This window comes from Bactrocera latifrons, unplaced genomic scaffold, assembly GCF_001853355.1.
Source record: "Bactrocera latifrons isolate USDA-ARS-PBARC rearing strain unplaced genomic scaffold, ASM185335v1 scaffold_104, whole genome shotgun sequence".
Taxonomy (NCBI): domain Eukaryota; kingdom Metazoa; phylum Arthropoda; class Insecta; order Diptera; family Tephritidae; genus Bactrocera; species Bactrocera latifrons.
This window is the reverse complement of record NW_017534453.1, coordinates 824314-841715: the sequence shown is the minus strand read 5'-3', so window position 1 is coordinate 841715 and position 17402 is coordinate 824314. Positions and strand designations below refer to the sequence as shown.

At 35.0% G+C, this 17402-nt stretch overlaps 1 protein-coding gene across 2 annotated transcripts in view; it reads right to left on the bottom strand.

The window, feature by feature from the left end:
• The window catches only part of LOC108969073 (trichohyalin), a 168031-nt gene that overhangs the window by 68021 nt on the left and 82608 nt on the right, over nucleotides 1-17402 (bottom strand). For both annotated transcript variants that reach the window (XM_018933579.1, XM_018933586.1), the window contains exon 2: nucleotides 10838-11308. The gene's annotated coding sequence lies outside the window, so the exon portion shown is untranslated. The remainder of the gene's footprint in view (nucleotides 1-10837; nucleotides 11309-17402) is intronic.

The window sequence follows — 17402 nt, the reverse complement described above, 5'->3', positions numbered from 1 at the left end:
CAACAACTCAAATTCTGTTGTTTAATATCGTGTTTTCAGTGGATCTTAATGTAGTTTCACTTCCTTTCCTCCATTTATTTTCATTTTCGTTTTCACAAATTCAAATGACACTAACGGACGCTGCAAGTATGCGCATATGTAAATTATTGCTAATATACATACAAACGTACACATGTACGTGCTCTCGTTCAAACAATTGAGCCATTTAATAGCCACTGCAAGATTTAGATTGGGGAAAAGTGCAGAAATCTGCATGAAAATACGCAAATAAATACTTGTGCGAGCTTGTAAATATGCATGTACCTACATATGTTATTTATGTATGTGTGAGTGAAATGTTATTTGCTGGTATAAATTCCAGAGGTTCACTGTGAGAAAGTGCAAAGGCACGCGTGCTACTTTTGTTTTCGTTCGATGCCCATTGCTGTGGCTTTGTTTTTGTTGTATTGTTGAAAACTGCACGCTTAAAATATCCACGTATATGTACATATATGTAAGTACATTGGTGCATGTGTGTGTGTGTGTGCGACTGCGTAAAACTTTTATTAAATTGCATTGCTGCTGAATTATTTAATTTCGTAGTTTGGCTTGTTTGTTTAACCCGCCGACAATGACGCGGGGCCACATTGACCCGGCAGCGCTATTTGCATATTACATTGTTTCGGCTTTTAGTATTTTAACATATTGTACAATTACTAAATGCGCTGAAGTGGATACTTAAATAAGAGCAATAATTAAAATTTGTTCATATATAATATGAGTTTGTTCGGCTCACTGTGTATCGAGGAAAACGTATGGTTTTATTATGCATGAATCGATTTTCAACTATTTTAGCAAATACTAAAAATTTTTGTAGATTTTATAAAACCAAGAAAGCTTGTTAAAAAATCTATTGATGAGGCACACGTGAAAGAATATCAAAATTGAATCGCAACGCCCTAAAGTAAAGAGGTTAAATCATTCTCAGTGAAATATAGAAATCTCAAACCTCTCTTAATGTATATTTAGCGAAATTATTTGCTATAATTTATATCTAGTCTGTAGAATTAAAAATTAATATTTAGTTATTCGTGGCTTCTTGCTCTTACTGACTCATCCATAAACTCTGTGAGGCTTAAGCAAGTTAAGATGTTCCTTCCTACAGGTTCCTAAAAATATAGTATGCTATTAGAATAAATTCCATGCAGTGGACGTATATTTACGAATAAAATCAAAACCTTTATTAGCATTTCGTATATTTTTAATCATAGTTTCGGAACTCCTTTTCAGTTTAGATTTTAAAAGTCTAATATATTGTTGTTTTCTGAAGTGTTACAAAGAAGACATTTCTATTTCTTTTTCACTTTCGCCTTTCATGCACTTTCTTATTCCAAGGACTGCGTAATTTTAATGACATGAGAAGCTAGATCCATCACTATGGAAAAAAATGGCAGGGCCTCAAATTTAGTCTGGAAATATTTCTTCTTAAATTTCAGCTTAGAGATAGGGCAAATTTAGAATTCTCAAAAATAGTATATATTTTTTTGCTTAGAGTATATTTTGGGGTCCTAATTGGTTGATGGATTAATAAAATTTCTTTTCTGATCAATTCCCTATACGGCCGAAGCGTCTGGGTCCGTAAGTGAAACTAATTTTTCATATTGGTTAACTATGGTAATCAGAGACTTTCCACGTACTTATTCCGAATAAGCATAAGTTTAAATTCATATTTTTATACTTTGAAGTGAGGGTATATTAAGTTTTGAACGAAGTTTAAAAAACTCAGAAGGAAATGTCATAGATCTTATAAAATGTATGTATTTTGGTTAAATTTCACCCATTTCCCACTGATATAGAGTTCAAATAAAGATCTTTTCGTACCACTTACTTAATGCTAATGTGCTGGTGAATATTTCGGGCAAAATTTTATTTTTATTTTAAAAATGTGCTATTTTATGAAACATTTATTTAAATTGAAAATATACGAGGTTTGCTAACAAGTCTTATGTCTGTTATGATCATACATTCTATTTTACTTTAGATAGCAAAAGTTTATAAAAACAGCGTCGCTGGTTGAGACTCTCAAGAAAATGATGTTTCCAATGATTGGCCCAGATTTCGGCATCAAAGTGTGTATATTAAATTTTAAAACACCAAAGTGGATGAAAAATGGAAAATTTATTACTTTTTCCTGACTCTCAGAAGAAATTGTCCACATTAAGCCCGCTGACTCTGTTAAATATAGATATTCAAATTATTAAAAAAGGATTTTTACATATAGGACTTATTAAAAAGATTTTGAGAGTGTAAAAATACTACCGAATCATTTACATAAGTATAATCAATGTTACCATTCCCGAAAAGCCCAAATGTCGTTGTAAAAATATTTTCGCATAAACATTTCAAAGCCAAATAATTTGCAATGAATATCATATTTCTGCTAAATAAAATAATGCGTACACAATGGGAATTTACATTCAAAACAATTCATGCACTAAACATAAAAAATAAAATCCGCTCATGCTTACTTACATACATATTTCATCAATTTGTGGCACACATGTATACACAAGCCAAAATAGAGTACGAACAAGAGCTGCATGCTAAACATACTGGCATAAACGAAAATATACAAAAGCCAAATTAAAGATTTATTTGTATGTACACTCGTACATGCTTGTGTATATACAAGAAAAATATTGCTACTCTGATTTTGACCGAAAAAATGCAACCGAACTCAAAACTACACAACTAAATAAGCAATTTAATGGAACAATCAAAAATCCGAACACGAAAGTCATACATATACATACCTACATACCAACAATTATATGCGCAAAAGCAGCTGGCAGATGCAGCACAAAAAGGAGAATGCAGAAAAGGAGCAAAAAGAGGAGGAAAATAAGCGAAATGGTAAAAATAATCATAATAACGTGCATATAAACAACCGTTGCTGCAGCAGAATTGGGTTGCCATAAATAAACAAAAATCAGGGTGCATGCCATGGCGTATACGTAACACGTGTCTATGCTGCCACAGACTTCCACAGCGACGCATTGAAGTCATAAATATTTAGAAACAGCAACAATAAAGTGTACAAAAAACTACACAAAACAAATAAAACAAAATCTGAATTGAAATGACAAGGCGCTGCAATAATTTCGGAAATGATGGCACCAAAACTCGCCATCTAAGTAAATAACTTTTTTAGGCAACTGTTGAACTGTACAATGCAAAAACAACAATAAAATATGCAACAACTAGCGGCATTAATATTTGCTCGTACGGTCATAATAAAAAAGCAAAGGCTTGCCTTAAAACGACATTTCTCATTTCACATTTGGCTTTCGAGCACCGCAAATTGCTTCGAAACATTTGCTGTTCTCTAGAAAGTCCAGTTGCCGCAAGTCAAATTAATAACTTCCAGAGAAATCTACATTTTGTTTCACCCCAAGCGCTCATTGTTCTTATAACTAAATGTCAAACGTTTCGCTTTGTTGTCTTTATTTCGCAATTTTGTCCATCATAAGGTCATAAAAATTTTATTATCAACATAAATGGCATTCAGAATGACATAAATGCATTTTAATGGAAAATTAGTCGAAATGCGTCAAAAAATAAGACAACTTCTGCGTTTTTGTTGAAAATGAAATTACTGAAATATGTTTTTTGAAATGTTCAAAGTTAGCAAATTTGTGGTTGTGCGCATGTGCGAGAGATTTATGGTTTAATGAAAATACAAATGACTATATTATTATGCAAACAGCTATCTTCCAACTGCTAATTTATAGTTATTGTCCAGTTGAAGCCGAAATATTAATACTTTAATTTACTATGAGCGAAATAAACAAGAAGCAATTATATTTTTATATTATACGCCCACTTCCTCATCTCCTCATCAGTGTTGCATGTAATGCATTATAAAATATTTAAATTGACATTTAATTAAGTTTTTTCTTTCACGAAAATTTTAATAAAATAAAAATTTTATTCATAATTCCAAATACCGGTTTGAATATAAATATAAAAAAAACAAGAAAAAAACGTTAAACAAAACTTCAGTTTCACCGAAACTAAATATAATACCCTTCGCAAATGCAAAGCACTTGATTCTGTTCGTTCAGTTTATATGTCCGTGCTATGGTATAGTACTCCGATGTGAAACATTTCTTCGGAGATTTAATTATTGCTCTAGATAATAATTAATGCCAAATTTCGTGAATACATTGACAAAAAAGGCAAAAAACAAGTATTTCATTATTCATCAATATTTATTTTGTCGCCTTCAAAGCAGTCCCACTAGATGTAATACAGTTATGCCAACGATTTTTCCAGTCCTCGAAAAGCTTTTCATGAGCATTTTTTGGAATGGCCTTCAGCTTCTTCAGCGAATTTGGTTGTATCTCTATCGATCGATTGAAAACAGGGAGTGCAATGTCAGCTTGGCCAACAAAAAAAGTCACACGGAGCCAAATCTCATGAATACGATGGTTGATATATGCTATTCATTGCGTTTGTGGCTTTAAATTCGTTCATAATCGTGAAACAAGTGCCTCAATATGGTCAAATGGAACTCCTTATTGACCGTCAGCTTCTACAAAAACAAACTCATGATACACGAAACCGCAAATATCGAAAAAACGACCTTTATTTTTGAGCGGCTTTTACGTGGTGTTTTTGGTTTCGGCTCGTTTTCTCCCTCCATTCCGATGATTCTTCATTTGTTTGCAATTCAAACTCACAAACCCATCTTTCTTCCTTTGTTATAATGCTCTCCATGAATGTGGGAAGCATGTCCGAAGATACCTGTTTACGGCACTTATTTTGCAAAAGTGTATCGGGATGAGTCGAGCAACAATGCGTTTCACACTCAAAATATCCACCATCAAGCATCTTTTTCTCGCTTTTCACTACCGAAAATGATTGAAATCAGGTTAGTGCTTTCCCATAATACACAATAAAAGAATTTTGAACTTGCGGTTATAGTATTTTCACGGCTTCAATGCTTGCAAATTGCGAGAACATAAAATGTTCAGTTGCTGCACATAGTCCACCCCAAGTTTAAGTTACACCTACTTCATTCGATTGGCCAACGCCCTTGGTTGTGCGATGTTCTCTTGCGTTCGAGTGCTGACCTTTGGATCTCTAATGAGCTCGGCAAGGGCTGGTCAACAACTAGAGCTTGTGCGGCTATGAGGTTTCAAGTGAACCGTATGTGTTCCTTCGAACTATTTGCAGTTAGAAAAGACAATTTTGACACGATTGTAGGTGTTCTGACTAAAACTAAACATTTTGACGTACGCTCCTACGACAAAGTCGGGTCTAACTAACCGGAACGGACCTGGATTATTATCGAGCTAAGAATTGTCAACTCGGTACCATTTATCGAAATTAATTCAAGAAGGCTTTCAAGACCGCAACAACAGCAGCAACGTACGCTCTTTGCCAAAGTTGTATGGAGGAAGGCGAGATGGACTCATCTTGTCACTTTCTCCACCATTGTCCACATTTTACCAGACTGAGATTGAAAATATCGCGGTAGACTTGAATCAATCTTGCGACCTCATCTAATCTACTCCCCTTCCTTACTTGTTTTGAATTATGTTTCTGCCACCATTTGGCTAAAACTTTTGCACTTTGCACACATTTTACTTTGTTATTTATGCCATTTAAATTTTCTTACAAAATTTGTACTGTACATCGTGTGTTTACTGTAGCTGCGCAAAATCATATGTCATCAACGACAAAGGCCCGACTTCTTTAACTTGATTACCGGCTCCAGTGCAAATATGAGAAAAGTAGAAGGTCAAAGCTAAAGTAAACATACGTGTGAATGCGAGAGCGTCTGACAAAATAATTTAATTGCTTCTAATGTGTGACTGTGCCAATCAGCAGACACGTGTGAATTTAAAAACACACACACAATATATTTGTTGATGTATGTGCCTCGCAAATGAGCAGATCTACATGCACATACAAAATGGTCCGCTTCATGCACAACTAAACTTTTTTATTGTGTAAACGCATTGTGATTACAAGTCACTTTTCCATTTTACAACGCTTTTGTATAATTTTGTGTACTTTGTTATTGTTGTTGTTGCTTTTTGCGCAATTTTCGTACTTTCCCAAACATTTTCCCAACAAACAGTCTGTAGCGAACATTTTTACACGCTTTGCAACCGCTTTATATTGCATTTTTATGGACCTATTCCACCCTTTTCAGCAGAAAATACATGCGGGTCTTGCTGGTACAGGCCTATCCCAAAGCGATAACAACGCGTCAACGACCCAACAGCCAACAGAGAGGTGTAAAATTTAGGCTTTTGCCACACTACTCGGCTATTTTGTGTGGCATTCGTGTTTAACAGCGAATTTATGCAGCAGTCGGGGCCAGCAGATGTGCGCGGGGAGGGGTGCTTGTAACACGCGCTGTTTGCAAGCAATTGCCGGCAAACGCCTACATTATTGCCCCCGCGACATACACACACACATATATGTGAAAATATGCATGCTTGTGGGTCGCTGCAACTCTTCCTCGTTGTGTGCGTGTGTGTATGTGTGTGGACAAGAAGAAACATCACGTAATGTGCACGTTTCTCGTTTTTATGGGCAAACATTGTAATATTTATATGCGGCGTCGCCTACAATTGCGCGTCGGCTGCACGTACGTGCGTGGAATGCACCGCCCAGCAGGGAAAACAGGGTTGCTCCGATAATAAAGTAATTTCGATATTGTAAACAAGCCTCCCGGTGGAAATATGCTTGTACTTGCTGATATGCATATGTGTGGGTGTGTGTGTGTGTGTCTGATGTATGGCAGTTTATAGTCCTGACAAAGATCAGCACACACTCGTTATGTTTTGCTACTTTACTGTTACACGGTGTAGTTCATGAAATTTTTATAGTTTCGCTTTCGCCATAAAAATAATTGTTAGGGACCAAAGGAGAAAGGAGGGATTATAGATGTTAGTGTTAGTAGAAGAAGACTCCCACTTACTAAATGCATACCTTCGTTTGTTGTTGCGGATAATTGAGTTTAATTTGTTATAACGTTATAGTAGCGATATTTTCACAAATACTTGAGAATTCTGATTTTTTAGTAAAGCAAAAAAGTTCCAGAATACACTGTTAGCTCAGTGGATTTTTTCTTAAATTTACGACAGTTCTTACCCTTAAGTCATCTACTAACGATGATAAGATGTTATGAAAAACTTTTATATAGCAGAAATATGTGCGTTGGTAGGGCATTGACTGCCAATAAAGGATTATTATTTTTTTTTTTTTGATAAAAATTCACTTAACAAGGTTAACATAATCCTTCTATTATAAATTGCTTCATAAACTCGAGTTAATTAACAATTTTGGTGTTGAATAGTAAACACTATTTCCGAATATGGTTTTTACCATACAAAAATTTCCCGTTAACTCGTGAAAACCAAATTTTTTTTTCTTGTTTACTAAATTTAACTCCGAGTTTCTGAAACACTACAATGGGATGACCGTTGGCAACGCGAAGCTTCTTGAAAAAAATTCTCTTATGGACGGCAAATATGTATGCTACCTCAATACTAATTTGATTAACAAATTCGAGCTTATTAACTATTTTGGGGTTTAATATTTTAAATTCGGAAATGGAATGGAAAATTTTTTTCGTGTTTACGAAATTAAACTAAGAGTTTTCCAAACACCATATTTTGAACTCTTCACTAATCCAAAGTTTCTCGAAAATTTCACTTAAGAACCACAGCTACGCTCCCTTAATAACACATTTCGGCATAAACTCGAGTATATTTGACTAAACATAGCACAAAAACAAAAAAGTACTAAACAAACCATGTATATTTAACTCGCTTTAAACAATTATTTCTTCCATGTCTTCCCAATTCAATTCAGAACTTCTGAAACACCATAATTAAAACTCTTGGACAAAATTTATAAACGCCACAACCTAAATAAGAGTTTGTGCGCAAATAAATGTGGCAGAATATAAGATAATCCCTCATATTTTCAGCCAAAAGTACGAAAAATGTAGACAAGAGCTGACGCCTTTGAAAGTGCAAGAAATTCATAGAAGGCTGAAACCCATTTTAAATGGAAAATAAAATAACAAAAATCAAAAGAAATATAATTTCGGAATTTCGGATAAGTTTCGGAAACTTTTAGGAGGAGTAATTGAATTTTCAATAATCAAATTCGGTTTATATCAGTTTCCGGCAAAGCTGCAAGTCCTATGCAAAATAATTAAAGAGCAAAGTTGTAGGTAATAAAGAGAACTAAAACTTTTCTGTTAACACTTTCTCCTCATAATCTCAAAATGTATGTGAAAAATCAAAAACAACATAAATTTTTTTTAATTTTTATTTTTTGCAAAGATATTTGTTTCTTAATGAAATTAAGGGCAAATTAATATTTTGATTGTCTCAAAAATTTCTTTATTTTTTATTTAAAGTGCATATTTATTTTGCTCCTTATCTGACTTAATTTCGGAAGAGAAAGATAATTTTCAATAAAAATTGTAGTGTCAAAATATCAGCTATTTCTAATAGAGATGGTAAGCTTTTTCTTCGTTTAAATCTCGACTTTCTTATGAAGTAAAAAAATTATTATTATTATTGAAGTAAAAAATATGCGTTACTATAGGAAGATGGAAGATTTCTCAGAAAATTCATAAAAACGCCACCGAGCAGTTTTCACAGCTGCTCATCCGAACTCCAGCCGACTTCTTGCGGTGCACTTCTAACCAGAACCTTCAGAAATTAATACAAAAAATGCTTTCGATTTTTATAAGATCAAAAAAGGCAGAAACGAGACTTGATAAACACCTCCATCTTCCAATTTGAAGGCAAACTAGCACTATCATGACAAGCAAAATATAATGTGTGTATCTCCCTCACACCTTCTTCTGCATAAAGTGCATTAATATACGCATATACATCGCCATGCAAATTGCCCCACTCACTTCCGAAAATCCTTTACATTTATTACCGTTTAAGCTACGAAAGTAAAGAACAAAAACAAATTTGGCATGTATTAAGGCATCGTGTAAATGTAAATATTAGCATGTGAGTATCACCAGCATTGTTACGCATACGCTGTGGCGCACTCCAGTGTATGTGCGGCATACGCGTACACATATGAGCTTGTTAAACACGCTGAGCTCAATGCAGTTATTTAAATGTATGTAAATATGTGTGCGGAGACCTATATATGCATTTATATGCACATATATACATATTATGTCTCTATGTGTGTTTGGCATGTTCCAAAAATGCCGCGAGTCAGTTCATTGATATCATGCTCATATAAAACACTGAACTTCTCGTCTGTCTGCTTGCAAGTTAGTGATATTGCGCCCAAATGGCGGGGTTTATTTGTTTGTGTGCGCATTGGCGTGGTGCGATTAACATAAATACCGAGGCTAGTAGAACATTTATGTAGTAAAAGGCGGAATATTATGCGCGCTATAAAATGTTTCATTGTGCATGCGAAATGTGCGTTGACCATGTGAGCTTAGGGGGGCAAAAAGAAAATCAAAATTTACAAATCACCAACCGAAATATGTGCTAAGCACGCAAGAGTTTGCGCCAGTGCCCTCAATTTCATTTTATAGTTATTGCATGCGTGCAGGGTATATAAGTATGTGATGTATTCAAGCAGTAGCAATGTAATTAAGTCAGCTGCTAGCTAGTTTGTACTAGAAAATTATAATTAAAATTAAATTAAGTTAAATTATTTTTAAACAAGCGCATATACAACTCTTTCCATAGTTTAAACCGCCGTATTTTATTACTCACGTTTAAAGTTGCCACTTTGTTACTGACAATGAAATTTGTTGCGCAATTAAATTATTAAATTATTAACAATATAACCAAATATATAACCACAATAATATCCAAATTAAACTTCAAATTAAATTTCAAAGTTAAAATAACTTTCACTCGAAAAAATAATATTTGAAACAACATTTTTAAAATTTATACACACTGTCTTTATAAGTCATAGTGGATCCAATTCAATATTCAAAATTCAAACTTAAACGCCATTGCTAAGGAAGATATATTTAAATTAAGCCAAACTTTTACAAACGACATTAAACCTTCAAATATCATAATTGCTTACTAAATAGCATAATATTTTCAATCTCGCAGCGAACACACAAACACAACCTTTCCTAATCAAAAACAATTTAGTCTTATTATCCCAATAAATATAAATTTTGTTCGCTTAACTGGCTAATTGCGCACGCTGGGCTTATTAACCAACCGAGTGACTTTAAGAAAAAAATCACAAAATTATGCAATCATTATATTAGCATATTGAAATAATTATACCCAATTTCCTTTACAATACTCGCACAGTGCTGCCAGCTTGCATAATTTTATTTTTAATAGAGCACCGTAAATTGACACAGCTTCAAAATGCCACGCCGTCGCTGTTTTCATATGCATAACCTTCAATTGTTTTTCCCGCCCGACTTGCGGATCCTTTCTTTTTGCCAACCAAACTACCTCGTGTCATCACCCGTCCTCAGACGCAAGCGTTTCCCCGCCACACTGCTTAACCTGCAATTTCCCACATAATTTGTACGCTCTCAGTCGCAGTCGCACAGTGCGGTGGCGACCGACTTAGTGACTTTGTTAACAACTTTATGAATTCAAATATTCCCGAGCCCATTGGGAATAATTACGCCGTTTAACCGCTAACCCAATGGCGCTCAACTCGGCGCAATTAAGCGCTAATGCCGCCGCGACCGTTCTTACTTTCCGTGCGCCCGCTTGTCTATTTAAATCCGTGCTCTAGAAGTTGAATGTGAGCGCGACGGAAAGGTGGCCTTCAGTGTTTGCGTCAGTGGACTTACCTGTTTCTATGTCAATCCACAGTTGCCTTTTGCCGTTAGCGGTTGCCTGCCACCTTTTTTTGTGGTTTATGGGCGCCTCTCTCTTTCCCTCTACGTGTGCGTGTATGTGTGAGTAATTTCAATTGTGGCGCCTCGTCGCCTGTCAAGCGTCACTTTCGTTTGACTGTTTTACTCCTTTCCTTCTTTCTTCACATACGTACATACATATATGTGTATGTAAATTTCACTACTTTTTGTTTCTGTCCGCTATTCTCTATTTCAGCGCGCCGTGTCGGCGAAAGTGCCACAACTGTCGTCGCTTCCTTTTGCCTTCAGCAAACCTCTTTAGACACCCTTTTTTCAACGCGTCTAGCGGTTCAGCTGTCAATACGTCGTATCATACGTATACAGTATCTACATATAAATTCGTGCAAACACACACTCGTATGCGCCGTTTTTGTTCCGTTACGTCCTCGAAATTGAATTAATAATCTGGAAAGATGAGAATAATGGATAAGTTAATGGAAATTTAATTTTAATGTTAAAATTGAAATTGACATTTGAGTACGTTGCGCTGACATACATAAATACATACATTAACTAGGGTGCAGCCTGGATAAATATAGTATATCTTTAGTAACAATGTAACATTCAGTGTGCTTGAGGTATCTATTAGTAATTGATATATTGAGGTTAGTGTGTAAAGTCTTTAAATGTCGAAAGCATTACATTTTTCTTACGTAATCTCTTTAAGAAAATATATTTTCGCTACAAATATACTATGTTCGCATAGCAGAAAATTCGATCTTCTTGCCACAATCGACTCGAAGTGTACCTCATTCGTACCATTTTACGGCGCAAAAATATGGACGATGACGACCCGAGATGAGAAAGCACTTGCAGCTCTCGAAAGAACTGTTCTTCCTAAGATTTTTGGAGGCGGAAGAAGATAAGAGCTATCTGCATGAGCTCTACGCATAAAAAGAATCAACAAATGCGCTGGCTAGAACATGTCATTCGCATTGAAGATGCTCCTTCGACTCGAGAACCATGAGTGGATAACGGAAGAAAGAGTGCCCACGTAGCCAATGTAAGGACAAAGTGCATAGGAACTGTCTGCACTTGGAATGTATGTATGTTGCAACTGACTTGACCTCGCAAAATATAGTAGCAACTAGCGAAGTTTTGTGTTTTCAGCTCAAGTGTCCTGAGTTGACGCACACTTGTAGTGCCAAAACCAAAAGATAGCGTTTGATTAAAATAAAAATAGTCATGGTTTATTAAACCTAAGATAAATCGATTTAATTTTGACCGATCAAATGCATGCTTTAAAGGTTTTAAACCTGAAAGAGCCACTCTTCCTTCCGTCAACTTCGATTGGATTCATTGAAAGCTCGTATGCCGCTGTGACATCCTACTTCCGTTGTTGATTTCATTGATATTTGAGAATCACACGTGAACAGCTAAACACAAGTTCTTTACGAAACCAGAGAACTTCTGCACATCGATACTGAAGCCAGAAAATATGAGATTCAACGTGTTTCAACCTTGTCATCGCAAAGGCAGGGCAGTTAAGAAGAAGGTAATTTGCGATCGTTCTGCCTCGCTTTCTGTCAAGCAATTGGCATGCGATGACACTATTCCGTGTCGATGCTGATGGACAATAATCATTTAAATTTCATAGAACTAGGAAAAGCGAAGGTGAACTGGGTGAAGAGCTCAATAGATCTCCTGCTTCTCACTACGGGTTAGCGACTACGCGAGTGTTGATAGAGTTCACTTAGTAAACATCAAGCAAATAGTGGAACTCCAACCTTTTTGCATTTGGTTAAAAGTGAGGGAAATGTGCCTTATATTTCAAGCTCATCTGTTTTTTAATTCTCTGAGATTAGATTTTTAACCATACCGCGTAGACTTCGAAGGACTATGTCTAGTTAAAATCCCTAAAACTAGATGTTCATATCTTTTAAGAATGTCCGCTCTCCATTGTCCTAAGGAAAATCATTCCCCAAAGAGTGTGCTGCCCAATCTCAAAGAGAAACAGATCACAATAACTTTGATATGTGCTACAAGTAAAATCTCATACGATGCCTAGAATACTTCCCTGATTCAAAGAAACTCTTGAAATTCAACCAATTAATAAATCTATATATGTATGTATAATAGTATAACTTGGAAATTATAAGACTTCTTATAATCTGGAAATCCATTGAAGGAATAATAATACTCTGAAGGAGCTCTTCAAACAGGTTCTATATAAATAATATATATTATTATAAACAGTATAAGGAACGTACCGAAATAAACAGGACTTTAAAAAGAAAAAACAGAACAAATGTTTTTTTCGGCAAAATCAATTTATTTTATTTAAATATAGCTTTTTGCTTGGTCCAAAAGCATGTCGAACCAGTGTTTTAGCTCATTGGCCGTTATAGCCGCCAGTATGCCGGTGCAAGCCTTTTGCGTGGATTCTACGTTTGCATAACGCTTTACTTTCATGGGCAAATGCATTTTTCCGAAAAGAAGGAAGTCGCACATTGCCATATCAGGTGAATAAGGAGAGTGGTTAATGGGTAAAATGTGATTCTTGGTCAAATAATCGGTCACAAGCGTCGATCGATGAGACGGATTGTGAACAATTGTTGGTCGTCAGTCAATTTGTGCGGAACAAACCCTGCATACACCTTTTGTAAACCCAAATGTTCTACCAAAATACGATAAATCGATATTCAATTTCATTTCCATGAATTTCAATGATGATTTCGGCTGATTATTGATGAATTCCCTCACAGTTTCGATGGAATTTCCGGTGATCACGGATTTTGATTATCCCATATGTTGATCATCATTTACGTCCTCACGACCACTTTGAAAACGTTGAAACCACTCGTGCACTCTGCTACGGGATAGGCAATCATCGTCATAAACTTGTTTCATCAATTGAAACGTTTTGGTAAAACTTTTACCAATTCTAAAACAAAATTTTATGTTGGTTCTTTGTTCGAAGCTCATTTTCTCATCGATAACACACACATACTGCATACATACAATCAGTCAATAAGGAGTTCTAAACCAGATTTGGTTCTGTGAGATGTTTTATTTTCCATAAACTGAAATTGCTGCTCCGTGGAACCCGTGAAAAGGGCTGGATAAATCATTGGCATGTATTACAGCTGATGAAAATTATTTTGAAGATGACAAAATAAATAGCGATGACGTTTTATTAACAATTTCCGGTTACTTTTTTGTCACAACGTATATTTATATAATGCAAAGTATAGATGGGAAAAATGGGTATTAACGAAATTTCCGTGCACTTTTGCTCACTATCAAAAAGCGCTTAACTGGAGCAGGAAACATTAATAAATCTTCGCTTTTTTACCACAACTACCGGTTATAGTTAAAAAAATTGTAGTCTACTGTAATTTGGTTGTTTAGACAGACAAATAGCTTTCTCGTTCGCTGTTGAATGAAACGTTTCCATTACAGCCATTTCACTAACTCTACAGAGATTTATAATCGATTTGCAACGTATTGTTAGCTCGTGGCATACACTCTGCAACGCTGGCTGCGGGTCAGACGATTTGCGGCAGCGAGATTAGTTCCAACGTAGTCAACAAGCAAAATATGAAAAGAGATTGAAGAATGTTAGAAAGGGTAAGATTTAATGTTTTTTTTATTTTTTATTTTTTTTGTTTTGTGTTTTTAAATTGCGATCGTCTGCAACACTGTTTCAAATTATGATATATCTACCTCTGCAGCGCTAAAAAGCATAGCCGTTCAATAGAATGCGGAAACGCCAACTCAATGTACCTCGAAATTGGGTGGCTCTTTCATAGAACGCCTCAGTGGCCTGATAGTGGTAAACAATACAAAAAACAGCAACAGTAACTATCAGTGGTGGAATCGTGGAGTTACAATGCGTACATGCCGCATGTGGCATGTGCTATTGTGACATGCAACATGCAACGCGAGCCACCCACTTATCAGCGCGGCATCTCTGCAAGATGCGGCTGATATGTTGGAACAAAGCACAGCTGGAAGACAATACAAATTGTGGGCCGACCTTAGTTGGCTACTGGGCAGTGGCGAAGCTGAAAGCGTGCAGCGTGCATGCTCTCTAAGCTATAGTTGTATGTATGTACTATGTATGTATATATGTGTTTATAAGGCAGATACAGAGGCGGAAGTTATACATTTATGGCGCTACTGTGGCGTTTGTGTTGCTGAGGTGTTTTATTTGTGATTTGTACGTGAAGTACATACTTGAAAATATCTAAATGAGATTCGTTGTGCAAGAGCGCATACATTTACAGTTAGAAAAAACAAAAACAATAACCAAAGCAAATCTGATAATAATTCAAATAAGCAAATGCAAATATAGTATACTCGCTGAATGTATATACATACACATACATATACACATGCCTCTATGTATAAGAGTACGTATATGGTCTTAGCGAAGATTCGATCACACTCATTTAAATAACAAGAGTACTTTGAATACTAATGATTCAAAGTGAAACAAATTTATCCAGCTGCAATAATATAGACATCATTGAAGTAGAGCACTTTAGAGCTTTTCCAAGGAAAATAAAAAAATTGCTCACTCAATCGATTTTATGCACTCTCTTATTTGCTTAAAGTGGTATTATTTACTTTGAAATCAGAAAAAAGGCGTTTTTACGCGGATTTTTTCAAAATGACATATTATTCAATAAATAAATAAAAAACAATTTTTACCGAATTTAATGAACTTCATAAATCGTTGATTTATTTTGAAAATATTTGAGATATTTTTGATGCTTTATCCGACCTCAAGAAGATCTAAGAAAAACCCTAACTGACAGTGAGGAAAATATATCGTTACAAAAGATGGCAGATAATGAACGAAGGAGGAATCAAAGTCTTCATTTTGCACAAAATGGATGCATTCCAAAAAAATTGTTTTTTTTTTTTTTTAGTGAAAAAATTTTCACTCCAGAGTGGTTTAAAAAGTCGAATATAATTATTAGTTCCATCATTAACTGACAAATATATCTCTAAAAGTCGTGTGAAAGTTTTTATTCGATCAGTTAAGCCATTTTCAAGGAATTTCCCACGACTCTGTAAACCGCGTTTTGAGAAACACCCTTTTAACGTTAAAGGAGCCGACTACACAGAGTTAAAAAAATCTTACAAATACGCTCAAAACTCCGAAACTATATAATTGCAATTTTCAATTTTCGGAGAATTATTCCATTTTTTTGAAATCCACTACATACAACCACTTAAGATTATAATGCACCAGCTAATTTCAGAAATATTTATGTTTATCATCTCTCTGTTCCTTTCCCCATAGTTTGTATTACGAGTACAGAAACCCTGAAAATATATACTTGTATTATCTTATTTTGATACCTTCTCTTACTTCTAGGCCAATCTTATGTTAGGGAAAAAAATGTATTAATCATTTCTAAAATATTTTATATTTCGGGAAAGGTAAGACCTCGATAAATTTGCAATAGTTAAAAAACTCTTAAACGATCTGCATGTAATTTCATGGTAATCAAAGAATTTTTCTGATAAAAATTTGTTCGGAAAATCCTGCTTTCCGTTTAGAGAACATTCGTTCATAAGCTACTTTTACAGCCGAAGACAAAACCGTGTACCTTGGAAGATTGTTGTGAAATGTGGCAGAAAAAAACTTATAAAACATTATTGTGAGTATCGGGCCTCCTGAGAACTACAGGCTTGGAAGGTATTATCTTCGTTCTCCACCATCTCTCCTTCACTGCCTACATTAATAGTTAGACTGAGAGCCCTTCATCGAAACTGTATTGATACCATGCACAGTAACTCTCAAAAAATGATAATATAATTCTATTCTACAATTCCGAACTGGAATTAAGATGTAGTCTGAGATCATTATTAACAATAATTAATTAATAACACCCGATCGCAAAATCATGCTTAGTTTCGAAAATACGTTTTCCCAAAATTTTCATCTAGAAAAGTTCTTTAAGAATTACATTTCCAAAACTCTAGATACAGACTTACTCCGACGGATATTATCTTGAGCTTTTACTATGAAACAAAAAAAAAAAAAAAAAATAGCCCACTTTAAACAAAAGATCATTTCTGGGCCTCAGATCGCTAGGAAATGAACGGGAATGGCGTGACTGAATTTTTAAGAGTTAAGATTGACATATCTCGATTTCCGGCGAAACTACGAGTGCTACGGAAAAAAATCATATGGCAAAGTTGTAGATAATGAAATGATCTATAACTTTTATGTGCAGACTTTTTTCACATAACCACAAAATTAATATGAAAAAATCACATAACCCAGTTTTTGTGGTTTTTAATGTCTTTCATTTATGAAGGGCTTCAAGCTACTATGAATTTCTCTTTTTATTTTCAAAAATTATTTACCCTGACTTAATTGGCAACATCAAATAGAGTTTCATATGAATGGAACGGTGGATGAATTAAGTGAAATGAAATTGAACCACCTGTTTAAATATTATAATGTTGATTTCTATTTTCGGAATTACTTTTTTATACAACAAAGAATCCAATCTGCATTGATATTAACTTCTGCGAA